This window comes from Parus major, chromosome 12 (genome assembly GCF_001522545.3).
Source record: "Parus major isolate Abel chromosome 12, Parus_major1.1, whole genome shotgun sequence".
Lineage (NCBI taxonomy): Eukaryota > Metazoa > Chordata > Aves > Passeriformes > Paridae > Parus > Parus major.
Genome location: NC_031781.1, coordinates 13,540,178 through 13,553,849, shown reverse-complemented (window position 1 = coordinate 13,553,849; position 13,672 = coordinate 13,540,178). Strand labels below are relative to the sequence as shown.

Sequence of the window (13,672 nt, the reverse complement as noted above, 5' to 3'; positions counted from 1 at the left end):
CTGAGGCACCTCTCCACATCTGCAAATGGCCCTGGAGCACTGTGTGGCTCCACACACCCCCAGGACCCCCAGTATAAGAGTCCAGCACCACTTTGTGTTGCAGAAACAGTCCACAGGGGTAATGCTGCTTTTTGTACACAAAATGCAGGGATGCAAGGCAGAGATGGATGTAAAACCTACTGCTCAGCTCCCCTGGACTACCCAAGCTCTAAATACAGAACTTCAGGGATCACATACATCATGACAGCAGTGCTGGGATGTCTGCACATGTCCATGATGCACGATCCCAAATAGAGGGCTCACTCTATAGCCAGGTCAGAAAAGGCCTTGAAGATTCCCACTCACAGCTTACTCTTAAGGATGCAAGGAAACATCATGGCAAAAAAGAAAAGTGAATAGTGAGGCATGGAGGGCGATCAAAGCCAACCCGTATTGCTCATAACCTGTACAGCACTGAGGAGATTTAATCCAGCCTCAACTAATACAGCCCACTATTGGCACATCCACACACCAACAGCAGAGTGAAATCTTGTGACATTAAGGTTTGGTTCAGATGTCAAACTCAGAGGTGACACTTCAAACCAGACACTTCAAAGTCATTCCTACACATGCGCTCTCTACTTAATTTCTGTATGTGTGCATGCACCTGCATGAGTAAATGCAAACATGTTCTCCCTACATATACTTAAAAAATATATAATCTATCACAGAATGGCTTGGGTTGAAAGGCACTTTAAAGATATTTTAGTTCCAACCCCCCTTTCATGGGCAGGGATGTCAGCCACTGGATCTATATATAGATGTATCTTATACTGAAGGAGGGCAATGGTAAGATTTTATTTCTCAGTATGGCTAAGGCAAACACACACATTAAAGACAGTTTCTTTTCAGCCAACTCTGTATTGCTTTATAATTGCAAAACATGTACTAGATTTACACAAAATCAATGTTTACTTGTCTTAAACTGATCAATTGTCACATTTTTCTATATCCATGCAAACAATTCATTTTAACAGTCAATTCATGCTAATAAACAAGGCAGTTTCTAAGAAGACAAATTCTGTTACTGTCTACATTCAAGGTACCATTCAGCCAGTGAGAGAGATTTGATTTACATTGCATGAGTATTGGGGAGTCACCCAAGCACCCATAAAACAACTGCACACACAGAGGCTGAGTTCCAAACAGCCAATTCATCACACTCATTCCAAGACAATTCCTGTGGTGCAGATGGCAGGATGCTGTAGTCACCTGACATGGGAACACCAAGCTTTTATTCAAAGCAAAATGTTATTCTCAATAGAGCATATCAGACCTTGATTTACAACCCATAAATCCTAGTTCACAGTGTTTATGCTACTGGGGACAAAACATTTCCTTAGAAATATTGCTGGGAAAATGTCAAGCAATGATTTATCTGTGATAGAATGACATGGAGAAGACAAGTTTTTGCTGAGAGTAAAATGGCAAAATACAGAATGCAAAAACGTTTGGACGGCACTGTTTCTTCTGAAGGCTGAAGCTCAGCACACAACACTAAAATGAAAACCCACTTGCATCTGTTCCATTTACCATGGAGTCATAAGCAGCAGTCAAATACCTTTTGTTTGCCATCAAGCAGTTATTGATGTGTAGCTCAATAAAACGAAAATATTTTATCACAGAGAATTCATCAAGCATCCTTGTACCACCAGAACACAGGACTGTGCCAGAGCAATACAGTTTAACACTTCACATTTATTGGTATTTACAACATGCAGCACTAAATGGCACAAAAACCCATGGCCATCAACACTTACCTTCAAGGACAGCTTCAGAAACATTTGCAGCTCTACCCATCCCCCCCACACACTTTGACCACCTTCTGATGGCCAGGAATGTTCTCTCTTTAGAAGTAGCTCCAGCACTAGTACTGAACACAGTGCTGCACAGGGGCATGTCCCCTCCCAAGGGGAAAGAGGCTCCTCTGTATTTGGGAACACACCTTTTGCAGGGTGCACTCACTCCTGTCCCCTCTGCCCTATAGCTGATACACAGGTGCCTGTTGGTTCTAGAGGAAAACAGCAGCACCCATGAGGAGACTCTGTGCAAACCTGTACTCTCCAGGACCTGGCATTTCTTCTAAGATCATCTTGTGAATCCTACTTCTTCCCAGAAGAGCTGCCAGCCTGACCTGTGCCCCTTCCTTGCCTTTCCAAAAGGAATGAGGAACCTGCACAGAGCCAAGGCTGCACAGCTGCTGGCTCCTCAGCATTCACATGCCTCTACATTTCTTCATTCTTCAGCAGATAAAGCCACATGTCCCACTGGGATTGTGACAGTGGTGTCATCAGCCATGTCATTCTCAAGGCTCCTGTCAGTGGGGTTAGTGGTGGGACATGGTCCTGAGCATTCCCCCAAAAGCTGCTGGGACAGCAGAAGGTCCATCTTCCCCTCCCACCAACAAGAGACCAGCTGACTGAGCCCCAAAAGAAATTGCCATTGATTCTCAAAATACATGGGTCTACACTAGCCTTTTCCTTTTCTATTAAAATTGAAATAATGTATTAAATGATGCAGCTGGAAAGTCCCAAAGAACTATTATTGCACATGCGTGTTTTTCCTTTAAAGCTTTGATTTGTCCCACATAATTGTAGACAGGAAGGATGACATGTTCTCTACAGAAATCTATTACATTGTCAAAATCCTTGCTCTGAGTTTTCAAAATGAACAGTTTTGCTTGAAAAATACTGTGTTACAAAATTTATACACACATGAAAAAGACAGTGTAACACATCAAAATCAAAGTACTTCAGTTGACCAGATCTGAGTTTTGGGGTGTTGGTATCTTTTTCAAGGCAAACAGACTTTCAAGATTTAAACATTCTTTCCTGACTCAAAACAGACAAAATTTTGGCAGTCTTGCCTTTTTTCAGTGAGACATGAAGGCTGTTTCACACGTGGCTTTGCCAAGCATCACTGAGGCAGAAATTACCCTCATGTGTGAGAAGAGGGCAGATTTTTCTCCTCCCATGCCCCACACTCTGAGACAGGCCCCTGAGAATATGGTGGTGGCCACACAATGAAATGCCCAGCTGTGGCAACCAGGGCCATCTCCCATCCCATCCCATCCCATCCCATCCCATCCCATCCCATCCCATCCCAGTCTCCCTGGCTCCCAGAGGGCTTAAAGCAACACAAGGGTCACTGAAGACTCATACTGTGGAAGCACAGAACCTCCCATCAATTCCTTCCTTTTCTCACAAAACTGCCTTTGCTTCTCTTCTTCCGTCCATGTTGGCAGAGGAGCTTTGTGCTCCCAAAGGCTGCAGTTCTCTGCAGGATGCCTGCAGCCACACCAAGTTGACTCATTAGCTCAAACAGCTGTTCTCCCCTTCCTGCATCCAAACAGCAGTGTTATTTTTAAGTGTGCCCATTACACCTGAAAAACCTCTTTTGTCTCCCTCTTGTACAGCAGTTTCTCATCACACCAGCACTTTTTCATACCTTTCTCTGCTATCAGAAAATTTAAAATCCAACACCAGGCAGGACAGTTCTCCCAGGCCACCTCTTTTGCTGTGTTTGCAAGGTGTGGCCCAACCATAAATGTGTATTTTCACAAACAGTGCTTAACCTCCATAAATGCAGAATTTTCAGCCTTTTCAGTGGGGCTGCTAACAAATTTATCACCTTCATCTATTACCTGGCCCATGATATTCACAATTAATTCAGTTTGTCGTACACTGAGAAGCAGACCATACTGAAGATGAGTCTTCCCCAGAAATCAGGTTTCTAGCAGCATTCAGGAGAAAGGAAATACAAGGACACCTGACAACTACCCTGCCATCTCGAGAGAGCCAAGCGTGGGTGTCCACCACATCCAAATGGCTCAATTCCCAAGGGGAGACCAAAAGCCTTACAAAACCCACCACAAACTTCACAGTCTTCGTGCTCAGCTTGGAAAAAATGGCTTTGTTTTCCTAGTAAGCCTTTCCTTTTACACTTGAAACATGTAGGAAATACTGTGGTGCCTCTGGAGCCAGGATGCTCCTTACACTAGGATCATGAAACTCACAGTCAAACATTTTATCCCACAAAGAGGCAGAGGTTGTGGCCACCATCCCCAGCCCAATCTCCCCTCTCTGGCAATATTGTTTGAGTATAATGAGACTTCAAATTATTGCTTTTAAGACACTGTCACTTTCAAAAAATCAGATAGCATCTTGGTTTGGTTTTGTATTTTGGGAAGGAGGGAAGCTCTGATGTTGCCAAAAAAAAAATAATTAAAAAAATCAACCACATAAAAAAACCCCACATTTGCTTATCAATATCAGTAGCTTGAACTAGCATTTTATTTGTGTTTGTATATAGTGACAACATTCAGGTGAGACCAATAATAAAGTACTAAGTGTCACAGGTTCAGAAGTAATTTTTCCTAGGTAAAAAACATTTATGAAGAAAAATCGGCATCACAATTCCATTCATACTCAAATGTGAGGAAATGAGTTGGCACAACCGACAGCTCCATCTTTTTGACATATTTGTACTTTGCTTTTAAAAAGTAATGCAAACACAAAGTAAAAATGTTCAACACAGAGGATAAAGAAACACAATCAACGTCTCCCACTCCCCACAGCTGGAGGCGACACATTCCCTCAAACATGGTATTTATCTTGGCATTTCTAAATTATTCACTGTTATTACTTTTTTTTTTTTTCCTAAATACATGCTACAGTATTACTTTCCAAATTACTGGCCTCTATTGTTAGTTATCTGCAATTTTTTTATCTCCTGTGCAAGTCAGGGCAATCACATGAAACTACAGGATGAAGCATGAGGGAATGTTTACCCATGAAACCCATGGCCTTGAGGGTGCCACAGCTCCAGGACTTCTCCAAAAACACTCTGGGAGAGCTGCTGCCCAAACAAAAGGAGTTGAGATCAAAGGGAGGGGAGGGGAAACCAAGTCATGGGGCTTCTACTTCCCAGGGACTGTCCAGAAGAGGTGGGTGAGCCTTTCTAGCCCTCAACTGACCAATTCCCACTTTCTCCTACCACCCCAAAAGCAGGTTTTATGAGGAAATCACTACCTTGCACATAGCTACAGCCCTACAGAACATGTTGTTTAAACAAGGGACAATTGTTTGGCATTTGTAAGAAATGTGGCCAAACCCCTTAAGAAAATGCTGTTTGGAATCACGTTGATGCATCATCCTCTTGCCACAGTTTTTTAGAGATAGCTGTGATTTCTAGCCCTTTCCAAGGTAGAAAAAAATCCCACTTTGGCCACCATGGGCACATGTCAAAGAAAAGCAGCCACACAGGCACCATAATATGATGAATATGTAGCAAGTGCTGGTACCCTTTTGCTGTAAAACAGAGGGAACAGACACACAGAGCATTTGGATCCAGATCTTCTTCCTCCAGGTACTGACTTCAAACACTTTGCAACAGCTAAAGCAGCACAAGGATTCCACATTCAGCTCTGAACTTCTCCCTAACCTTTGTGGTGGCATTAGCATAAGGCAAGGAGACATATTTTGACTCCCATCTGTGCAAATCCTCCCCGTGCTGCAGAATCAACATTCTGTCAACCAATTATTTTATGCTGTATCACAGCACCGGGGTGTGGGGGGGAGAGATGAGGGGGAATCATCACACCTACAATCAAAAGAGCAAGGTTTTGCAACATAGCATGTACTAAAGATGTCTGTCTTAAGTCAAGCTAGCAGCCATATTTTATTCAAGAAGCATGTAAACAAATCTGGCACATTCATTATAAAAAAACTGTGTACCTAGCATGTTCATCACATTTCAGATATTCCATTCCTCCCTCCCCACTGAGCTCCATGGAGACAAGTCAATCAGAGTTAACCATCTGGTAATCCTTAGCCCAGGCTGTGCAGCTGCTACCTACCATTTTTAATCAGGGCTATGTCTTCCATTCATGCTAAATAGGAGGCATGAACAGCTGCTTGGCCAACACTTTCAAGCAAGCGCTCTCTCTCTCTTTAGTATTCCTGGCTTCTCTTCCTTTCAGCTTTACATTTTGCCCATGTTTTATGAGTATTCACTTTAAAAAAAAAAAAAAAAGTAATTGTGAAACAAGGAAAATGCTTCTGGTCATTAAATCTTTAGAATATATCCGCTCTAAACGAGTTCCTGGGAGAGACAGAGTCCAATCACAGTCTGATTTTAGAAAATAAAATTATTATGTCTGTAGAAATACCTTGTTTGGGCTTTTTTTCAACCTACAGATCCTTGCAGAATGGTTTTCCATTGCACATTTCAGGTAGAGAAGTTTTAAGCATGTGAGAGGTAAGATAAATTTAAATGAAGAATATCTGGATTAATTTTTAAAATGGGAACAGTAATTCCCTAGCTTCCAGGGAAGGTTTCCTGCAGGCTTTCCTGTATCTCAGCACCCAAGCAGAAGCCTCTCTGCCTCCAGGAGATGCAGGGGAAGGGCACATGTCAAAATCACCACCAAATCAGGCTGCCTCACCTCCTTTGCTCAGTTCCAGAGATGCTTCCCTGTGAACCATGCCTTAAGCTTCTCCCATCATCCAAAATGCTTTGGGGTTATTTTTGTAGGAAATCCAACTGAATGGCAACCAAACCTTTGCAGAGATCAAAATACTCCAGCACAGCACGGCAGTATTTCAGCTGCAACTGCTCCAAAAGCAGCATGTATCCTGCCCAGGTGATGGGTACCAGCCCAGCTCCATGCAGGGCACACACACTCATCCCTCATTCTCTGCCTTGGATGCATCCAGAGCCATGACTGTAAATCTCTTACCACAGTAACATGAAAAAAAATCAACTTCTATCCACTGCCAAAGGCAGATTTGCTGCAAAGTCAGGGGGATGGGTCATGACAACCCATGGTGATGCCACCCAGCAGGAATGACTCAGAGAGAATTGGTACCTGCCCCAGCTAGATTCCCACCTGGATTTTGTGGGTGCAGACATTGAGATGTTGGCTAAGCCTGTTTGTTTAGGCCACCTCCTACAGCATAGGTGCTTCTTGCAGAACATGTTTTTTTTTTCCTGAAATATTCCTTCAGCCACGAGATATTTTACATACACTGGTCTGTCAGAAGAGTAGAATTTTGGTAGCATGGAAATCACCTATTGCCTCTATACTCTGTGCAACAATAGTCACAATTTATACCTCAACAGTATTACAGGCTGTTTTAACCCTGCAGAACATCATTACTTGCTCCACCTACCAAAAGACAAAACCAACATGAAGGTCATACTGAAAACAATAATTATTAAAAAAACTCCACAGTGATATAGATGTTAGAAAACATTCTTTATTAATGACATGTCACTGGGGATGTAAAATCTTGCATGGCTTAATCAATTAATTTTCCTGAAGAGAAAATAAACAGAGGTCATTCAGTATAAGACAGTGCATAAAGGCTAATGCAATCATGCATTCCTCCGAGCCCACCATGAATTCAGCATTTAACTTCCATGAATTTGCCACAAGTGAAAAAATGAAGAAATAAGTTAGATGACAGGATGGTGTTTCATCTTGTGGAGAGAAAATTCCTCCAAAACACAAACATGTCAGAGCAAATTTTAAGAGAAAAATAGTCTAGAACTGTGGTAGAAGGACCCTGTGGAAAAAAATAGCTCTAGGATAATGAGTGCCATCAAATCGATAAGGTCCACTTCTTATGGCCTTTATGCACACATACACAGAAGATTACTGCAAACATTCTGCTTTAATGGCATTTTAGTTTTTCATCAGAGATAAAAACAGTTTTTGCTGTATCTAAATGTGCAGATTCACTTCAACTCTTACATCAATCAGAGTGAATTGGAAGAATAAAATATGAATGCTATGTTAGCCCTTCTGGGAAGACTTATTTAAACCAAAAAAAAGTGTTCCTCATGAGTGATGGACCAATGCCTGTACATCTCTAGGCAATGATCAGGCTGAGGGCAGGGAAACTGGGACAAGAGAGGTGTGGAGAAAAAGACAGACAGTGAAAAGCACAAGTGCAGATTCTTGACTGGAAAAATAACGCATAGAGTGGAACAGCAATCTGCCACAAACCAACCCAATTAAAATGGAACCATGAGCTGTATATATCAAACTGGCCTTTGCTGTCTTCTGCTTGTAGGTCAATATTCCCAGTCTGCAAATCCTGTGTATGTTCCCTGATAACCTCTGATGCACCCTCCCTCTTGTGCATCCCTTCATGCTAGGGAAGTGAATACACTTTATATTTAGGCTACAAAACCCAGTAAAAGCCAATCAAAAATTTACCTACACTAACCAAAAGTGGCACCAAACTAGAGAAGTATTAAAATCCACGAGAGACAACTCATTTTATGGCCTTGCTCTGATTGTGCCAGCTGCACTACGGGCAACACTGAGAATAGCAATAAGTTTCTAGACCTCACAGTGTGGCAGAAACTCAGGCTCAGCAACTCTTACACAAACTAGCACATGCCAAAACAGTGCAGAAAACACCTTCTGTGACTGAAGTGAAGCTCAAGAGATGTCCTCAGTCACTGTAATGCTACAGAGTTGTAAAAAGCCGAGTTTTGCAGCCAAAACACCCGTATGAATTATCCTAAGCAGCAACGCCCATGCTGTAGCCAGTGGTTGCTACTTCTGGCAGAAAAGCTGATTCTCTGATGACTGCTACACAAAAAAGGGATGTGTTTTCTGATACAAGAAGACCTTAATTTCACTGCTACAAAATGAGGCAAGGGATGTTACCCCTTCTCCCAGCCAGGGATGTCTCCTGCAATTGGGAAAAGCTCATGGCACTTAAACCCCTTGATAGGCAAGTAAAATCAGTGAAATACCATTAATTCATTCAGTATAGAGCAAGCCCTGGACAGACACACATCCACCACTGCAAAGATTCAGAATGGCTCTCTGTTTTCACACTTGCACACAATGTGCACACCTACCTCAGATTTTACCATGTCCAGTGTGCTAATACAGTATGTGCTGGGATGCTGAGCCCCAAACCCATGCAATGAAGAGTTTAGTTTGAAAAACTGAAAGGGTTTGGATTTAATAATCCAACAGATGGGAGATTGTTGTCATAAAGTAACATTTCTTTGAGAAAAATCTAATTTTTACAGAACATGGTCACAATAAAGATTGCATTCTTCCTTAGATTTACTCCCAAAAAACCCAGCCAATTCACAACCTGCTGGATGTGAGCTGTAATAATGGTGGTGGTGGTGATTTTGTTTTCTCCCCTTCCCACCAAGTATACTAGTTATGAAACAGAGACTGAAAGGGAATTTCAGCATCTTTAATTCAGAAAAGAGAATGAACTCGAAATCTGGAAAAATAACTTGTGACTAATATGCAGATTTTATCAGCTTGTAGATCGGAAGCTACAGTTTGCTGGAAGTTGTCTCCTTTTCTGCTAATTTGCCTCAGATGAAAAAGGCACTTGTGTTCTCTCTCTAAGTGAATACTTCACCTCAATGCCTTTTGCAGCATATGCTCAAGCATGCAGTTACTATTGATAGAATGTGAAAGAATGACAATTCTCAAGATTTCATAAAAATTCTTAAACCAGAATGCTGCAGAATTCAATTTATAATTCAGGTATTTACACTCAGACATCAGTCCTGAAACCTTCCCTTGCAACATTCCTACCATAGGTGGAATTTAATTTTAATAAAGGCTGCAATGGTGTGTGTTCAGACTGTGGCCTCACAGAGCCTGTCATGAAAGCTGCTGATGACCATGAAACAGTAGAAATATTCAGATTATTTTAGGCCAAATGTCCAGTGGGATATCTGAAAACTGCTAATTTGGAAGAGGATAGACACATGATTTTAGAGCAGGAAGTGTCTTCTGTGGTCATTAGCTGAAATCCTGGAATATCTATGTGAGGAGCACAGGAAGCTGGCTCAGCAAGAGGGCAGAGACTGGGAGGGCAAAGCCTCATAAGGGAAGAACAACCATGCTCCTTGTATCCAGCATTTTTTGAACCCACTAGCCCCAGTGCTAAGGCTTTGTAAGGTGAAGTTATCAATGATAACCTGCAAAAGGGTCAAAACCTGCATCACACAGATTGCTCCTGCAGGATCAGACTCAACCACAGGTTTCTGCAGCAGTCAAATCCTTGGTTTTCTCCATCCTAAAAACCTCAGAGGGTCTGTGACAGGAGGGACATACCCTAACAGACCATTACCCCTACCCCAGGTGTCAGTGCAGCACTGGGAGTTTGGAGAAATCACAGGAGATGGTGGATCTGGAACCTGCTCTGCTCCTTCCACTCCTACCCTCTGACCCCACAGCCACAGGAGAGGAGATGGACAACAGGGAAAGTGCAGATGGAGCACTGCACTGCCCATTTCTGTGTTTCTACTGCTCTGACTGGAGAATTTGTGAAGGCATTTCTATCAGAAAATGGTAACTATACCAAACTTTGATCCCATCAGTGTACAACAGAATACAACTCTGATTTCCATGCTCTTAGGCATGGAATAAACTAAAGGCACCACAACTAGGAGGTACATGCAGACAGCTATAGGAATGCCTTTGGTACAGCTGAGGACTACAGCTATGAATACCTCGAAACAAAATGTCCATTTTCTAGTTTTTTTCCTAAAGCACCATGATATGGATAGAGGCAGGTACAGGAGCTCACGCCATCTCTTTGCAAAGTGACTAAAGCCATCAAAATATGTATGCCTGGGTAAGCACCATGATAGTGTCATTCAGTTAACAGCACCAGAAATGAGAATCTAACACAGAAAATGTGACTGAGGAGTGTGAAAATACATTAACTCCTTGATGCTCTTCACAATCCATTATCAGCTACAAGAGGCAAGCCATAATATCCAAATCCCCAGCATCAAAGATTGAAGTCACGATATACAGCCATAATCAATTTTAATTATAACAATCACCCTGTAAACAAGTCAGGAGCTAATTGGATCAATAACAGAATTCCCATCAACTGCAATGAGCTGCACATTCAGCAGCCTAAGTTATCCCTGCCTATGGCTACAGAGTCTGTTCTCAGCATTACTGGGAAAAGATCCCTTTTAAATTGGCTGGGGCTGCAGATCCCAGCACTGCCAGACCTCCCCATCCCAAAGGCTCACAGCAAAGGGCAAGTCTTTCAGAGTGGCTGCAGAGAGCTGCGTACCCACCACAGAGGTCTTCATTATAATCAATATCTGAAGCATAAAACATTCAACAGCAGGATATTTTAACTCCTAAAACCAGTCAATTACGTTTGCTGAATTAGCCTGTGTGACTGAGTTGGTGAGTGCAATGAAGGAATAAGAGTGAAACAAAAGCCCTGTTTAAAATAGGTCGCTCCTTTAGAAAATTTTGTAATTACACACTGCAAATACATTTGCATGTTCAATGAGAAGTACATGTTTCTTGTGATGAGAAAGCCTGGAAGAGCTTAATCAAAGTCTAGCTTATCAGCAAAGGCTAATTGGCTTCCATAGCACATCATCCATCAGAATCTAGCATTAGCGCAAGCTTCGCCAACCATTAGTTGGCAGAAAATCCCAATTTATTTTGATAAGAGGTCTTACCTCCAGGGGTTTCCATGACCACATAATCAGGTGGTGCATCAGTGGCCTGTCCCATGCCCTCCAGTCAGCATCACCCAGTTAATCATCTCAACAGCCAGGGAAGATGGGAACTGACCACGATGCAGAGTAATTTGGGAAGAAAGAAAGGTACAGGGTGATACATAATGAGTTGAAATATTTTTCTTTTAAGAAAGAGTGCAAACTAGAAACTAATTAATAAACTGCCATGAGTAAAGCAACCCAAAAAGGCAAAATAATGATGGACTGAAGTCTTCCCTACAGCTAGCTGTCATCTCAGTTTGTGAACTGTAAGACTGATTTCCCCAGCGTTATGCAAAGAAACAGCCCTTTTTTCTTTTATTTAGACTTCATATTTCAGCTACTGAGTCTTTTTTACACTAAGTTGGATTTGCAGGCAAGGAATAAACCCAAGCCTTCTATTCCTGGGCATGATCTGCCTATGCAAAAATCTGGAATTATTTTTGGGAAGCACATCTTAGTACTTCCAGACTTGTATTTCCACCACCACAACACATGACTACAAATGACAAAATCTAAAGAAAGTCAGAGCTTACGGAGGGCAGAGGCTGAAGATTCATTTATTAATGTAACATTTAATCTGAAATCACCTTACATCTGTATCACAGCTTGAAATTCTTATAAGCAATCTAGTAGAAAGTATCACAAGATGCTACTGGCTTGGTGCAAGACAACAACAAGGAGAAGGACCAGAATTTATTGCCATACCAAACCTAGCATGCAGGAAACATTATTGCCATTTCAATCCAGGGACTAATTCAGGTGAAGAATCAGGTTGTGCCAGGAACACCTGATTCATCTTGTGGCTGTGTGCCACCAGGTCACAGCCAAATGCCGGTTGTTTTGGAGTCTCACACAGCAATCAAAAAGGCAATGAGACAGCTCTCCAAGTACTACAGATTCATCAGTACAGCACTTATTACTGAGAACCTGAGCTAATTAGCACTGCCCCACTGACAGCATCACATTGGGATCCAAGCCATCCCCTCCACATGGCCCTGCCTGGTGCTGAGCTGGTCCCCACGGCTCACCCAGAGCTGGCCAAGGCCCGCTGGGGTGACATGAGGCACATGCCCCAACTGCGCTTGTCATTCAAATCACCCAGCTACAAAACTCAACTACAACGGTGAAATACAAGCAAAACAATCTAATTTTGTGCTTCAGAAGATCAACTAAGAGTCCTCTCACCGTCTATAAATCCAAGAGCCAGACCTGGGCGATTAGGACCGCGTGTTTCCTAGGTGATAAGCCTTTCATTTTTCTGAAAGACATTTGAAATAGAGCATAGGAAGATTAATCCTCCCTAGAGAAGGGAGAGTTCACTGACTAATTTCTCTTGCATTTAGATGTAATAATTAGGCGTATTGATTCTTCTGCTTTGTTCCTTACAGTATAATGAAATAATTAAGACAACTTCAAGGAAATATTTGAAAGCTCATTTCACTTTGTCTTCTCAAACGTGAGCCACCTAACACTTACGTGCACACTCAAAGGGAAAAGCAAAGGTAGACTCTCGCCTTATTTATCTCCATAATTCATCAGGCATCAACTTCAGGCAGCAAAGTGCTGCCTCGGGCTCCACTCCATTTGCTGCCTATCATGACTACGAACGACAACACAAACAAGATCCATCTGATGTGACCAGGACACACATTGCTCTGCCAAGCTCTCGCTGCAGCTTGCTATCAAGGGGGACTGGAGAGAGGCTGACCCCCTCCAAGAGTTATGAAGAAAAAAACACAATACTTGTAATTCCCCTTGAAGAGCCTCATGGTAGAGTTCTTCCAAAGTATTATGCAAATGTTATTTCCAGTTCAAATTTTTTAAAGATTCTTGGAAGATAATAGTAAAGCATCTACACTGAAGAGCACTCATGGTCTCTCCAATCTCTCAGACAGCAGCACAAGCAGGTTTTTCAAACACAAGTATGGCATTATCCATGAAGGACTCAATCTTTTCATCCACAAGAAGAAAACGTTAGACAAATGGTTTAGGGGCTTCCTAATGGTCCTCAGGGATGTAAAGCCTGGCTGGATGGATCAGGGCCTGAACAGTGTGCATTGTGCACACCTGCATGGATACTCAGGGTGTGCTGAAATTG

At 42.3% G+C, this 13,672-nt stretch overlaps 1 protein-coding gene across 1 annotated transcript in view; it reads right to left on the bottom strand.

Annotated features, from left to right (window-relative positions):
• Positions 1-13,672, bottom strand: part of SYNPR (synaptoporin) — a 98,679-nt gene that overhangs the window by 70,067 nt on the left and 14,940 nt on the right. The window lies entirely within an intron of this gene.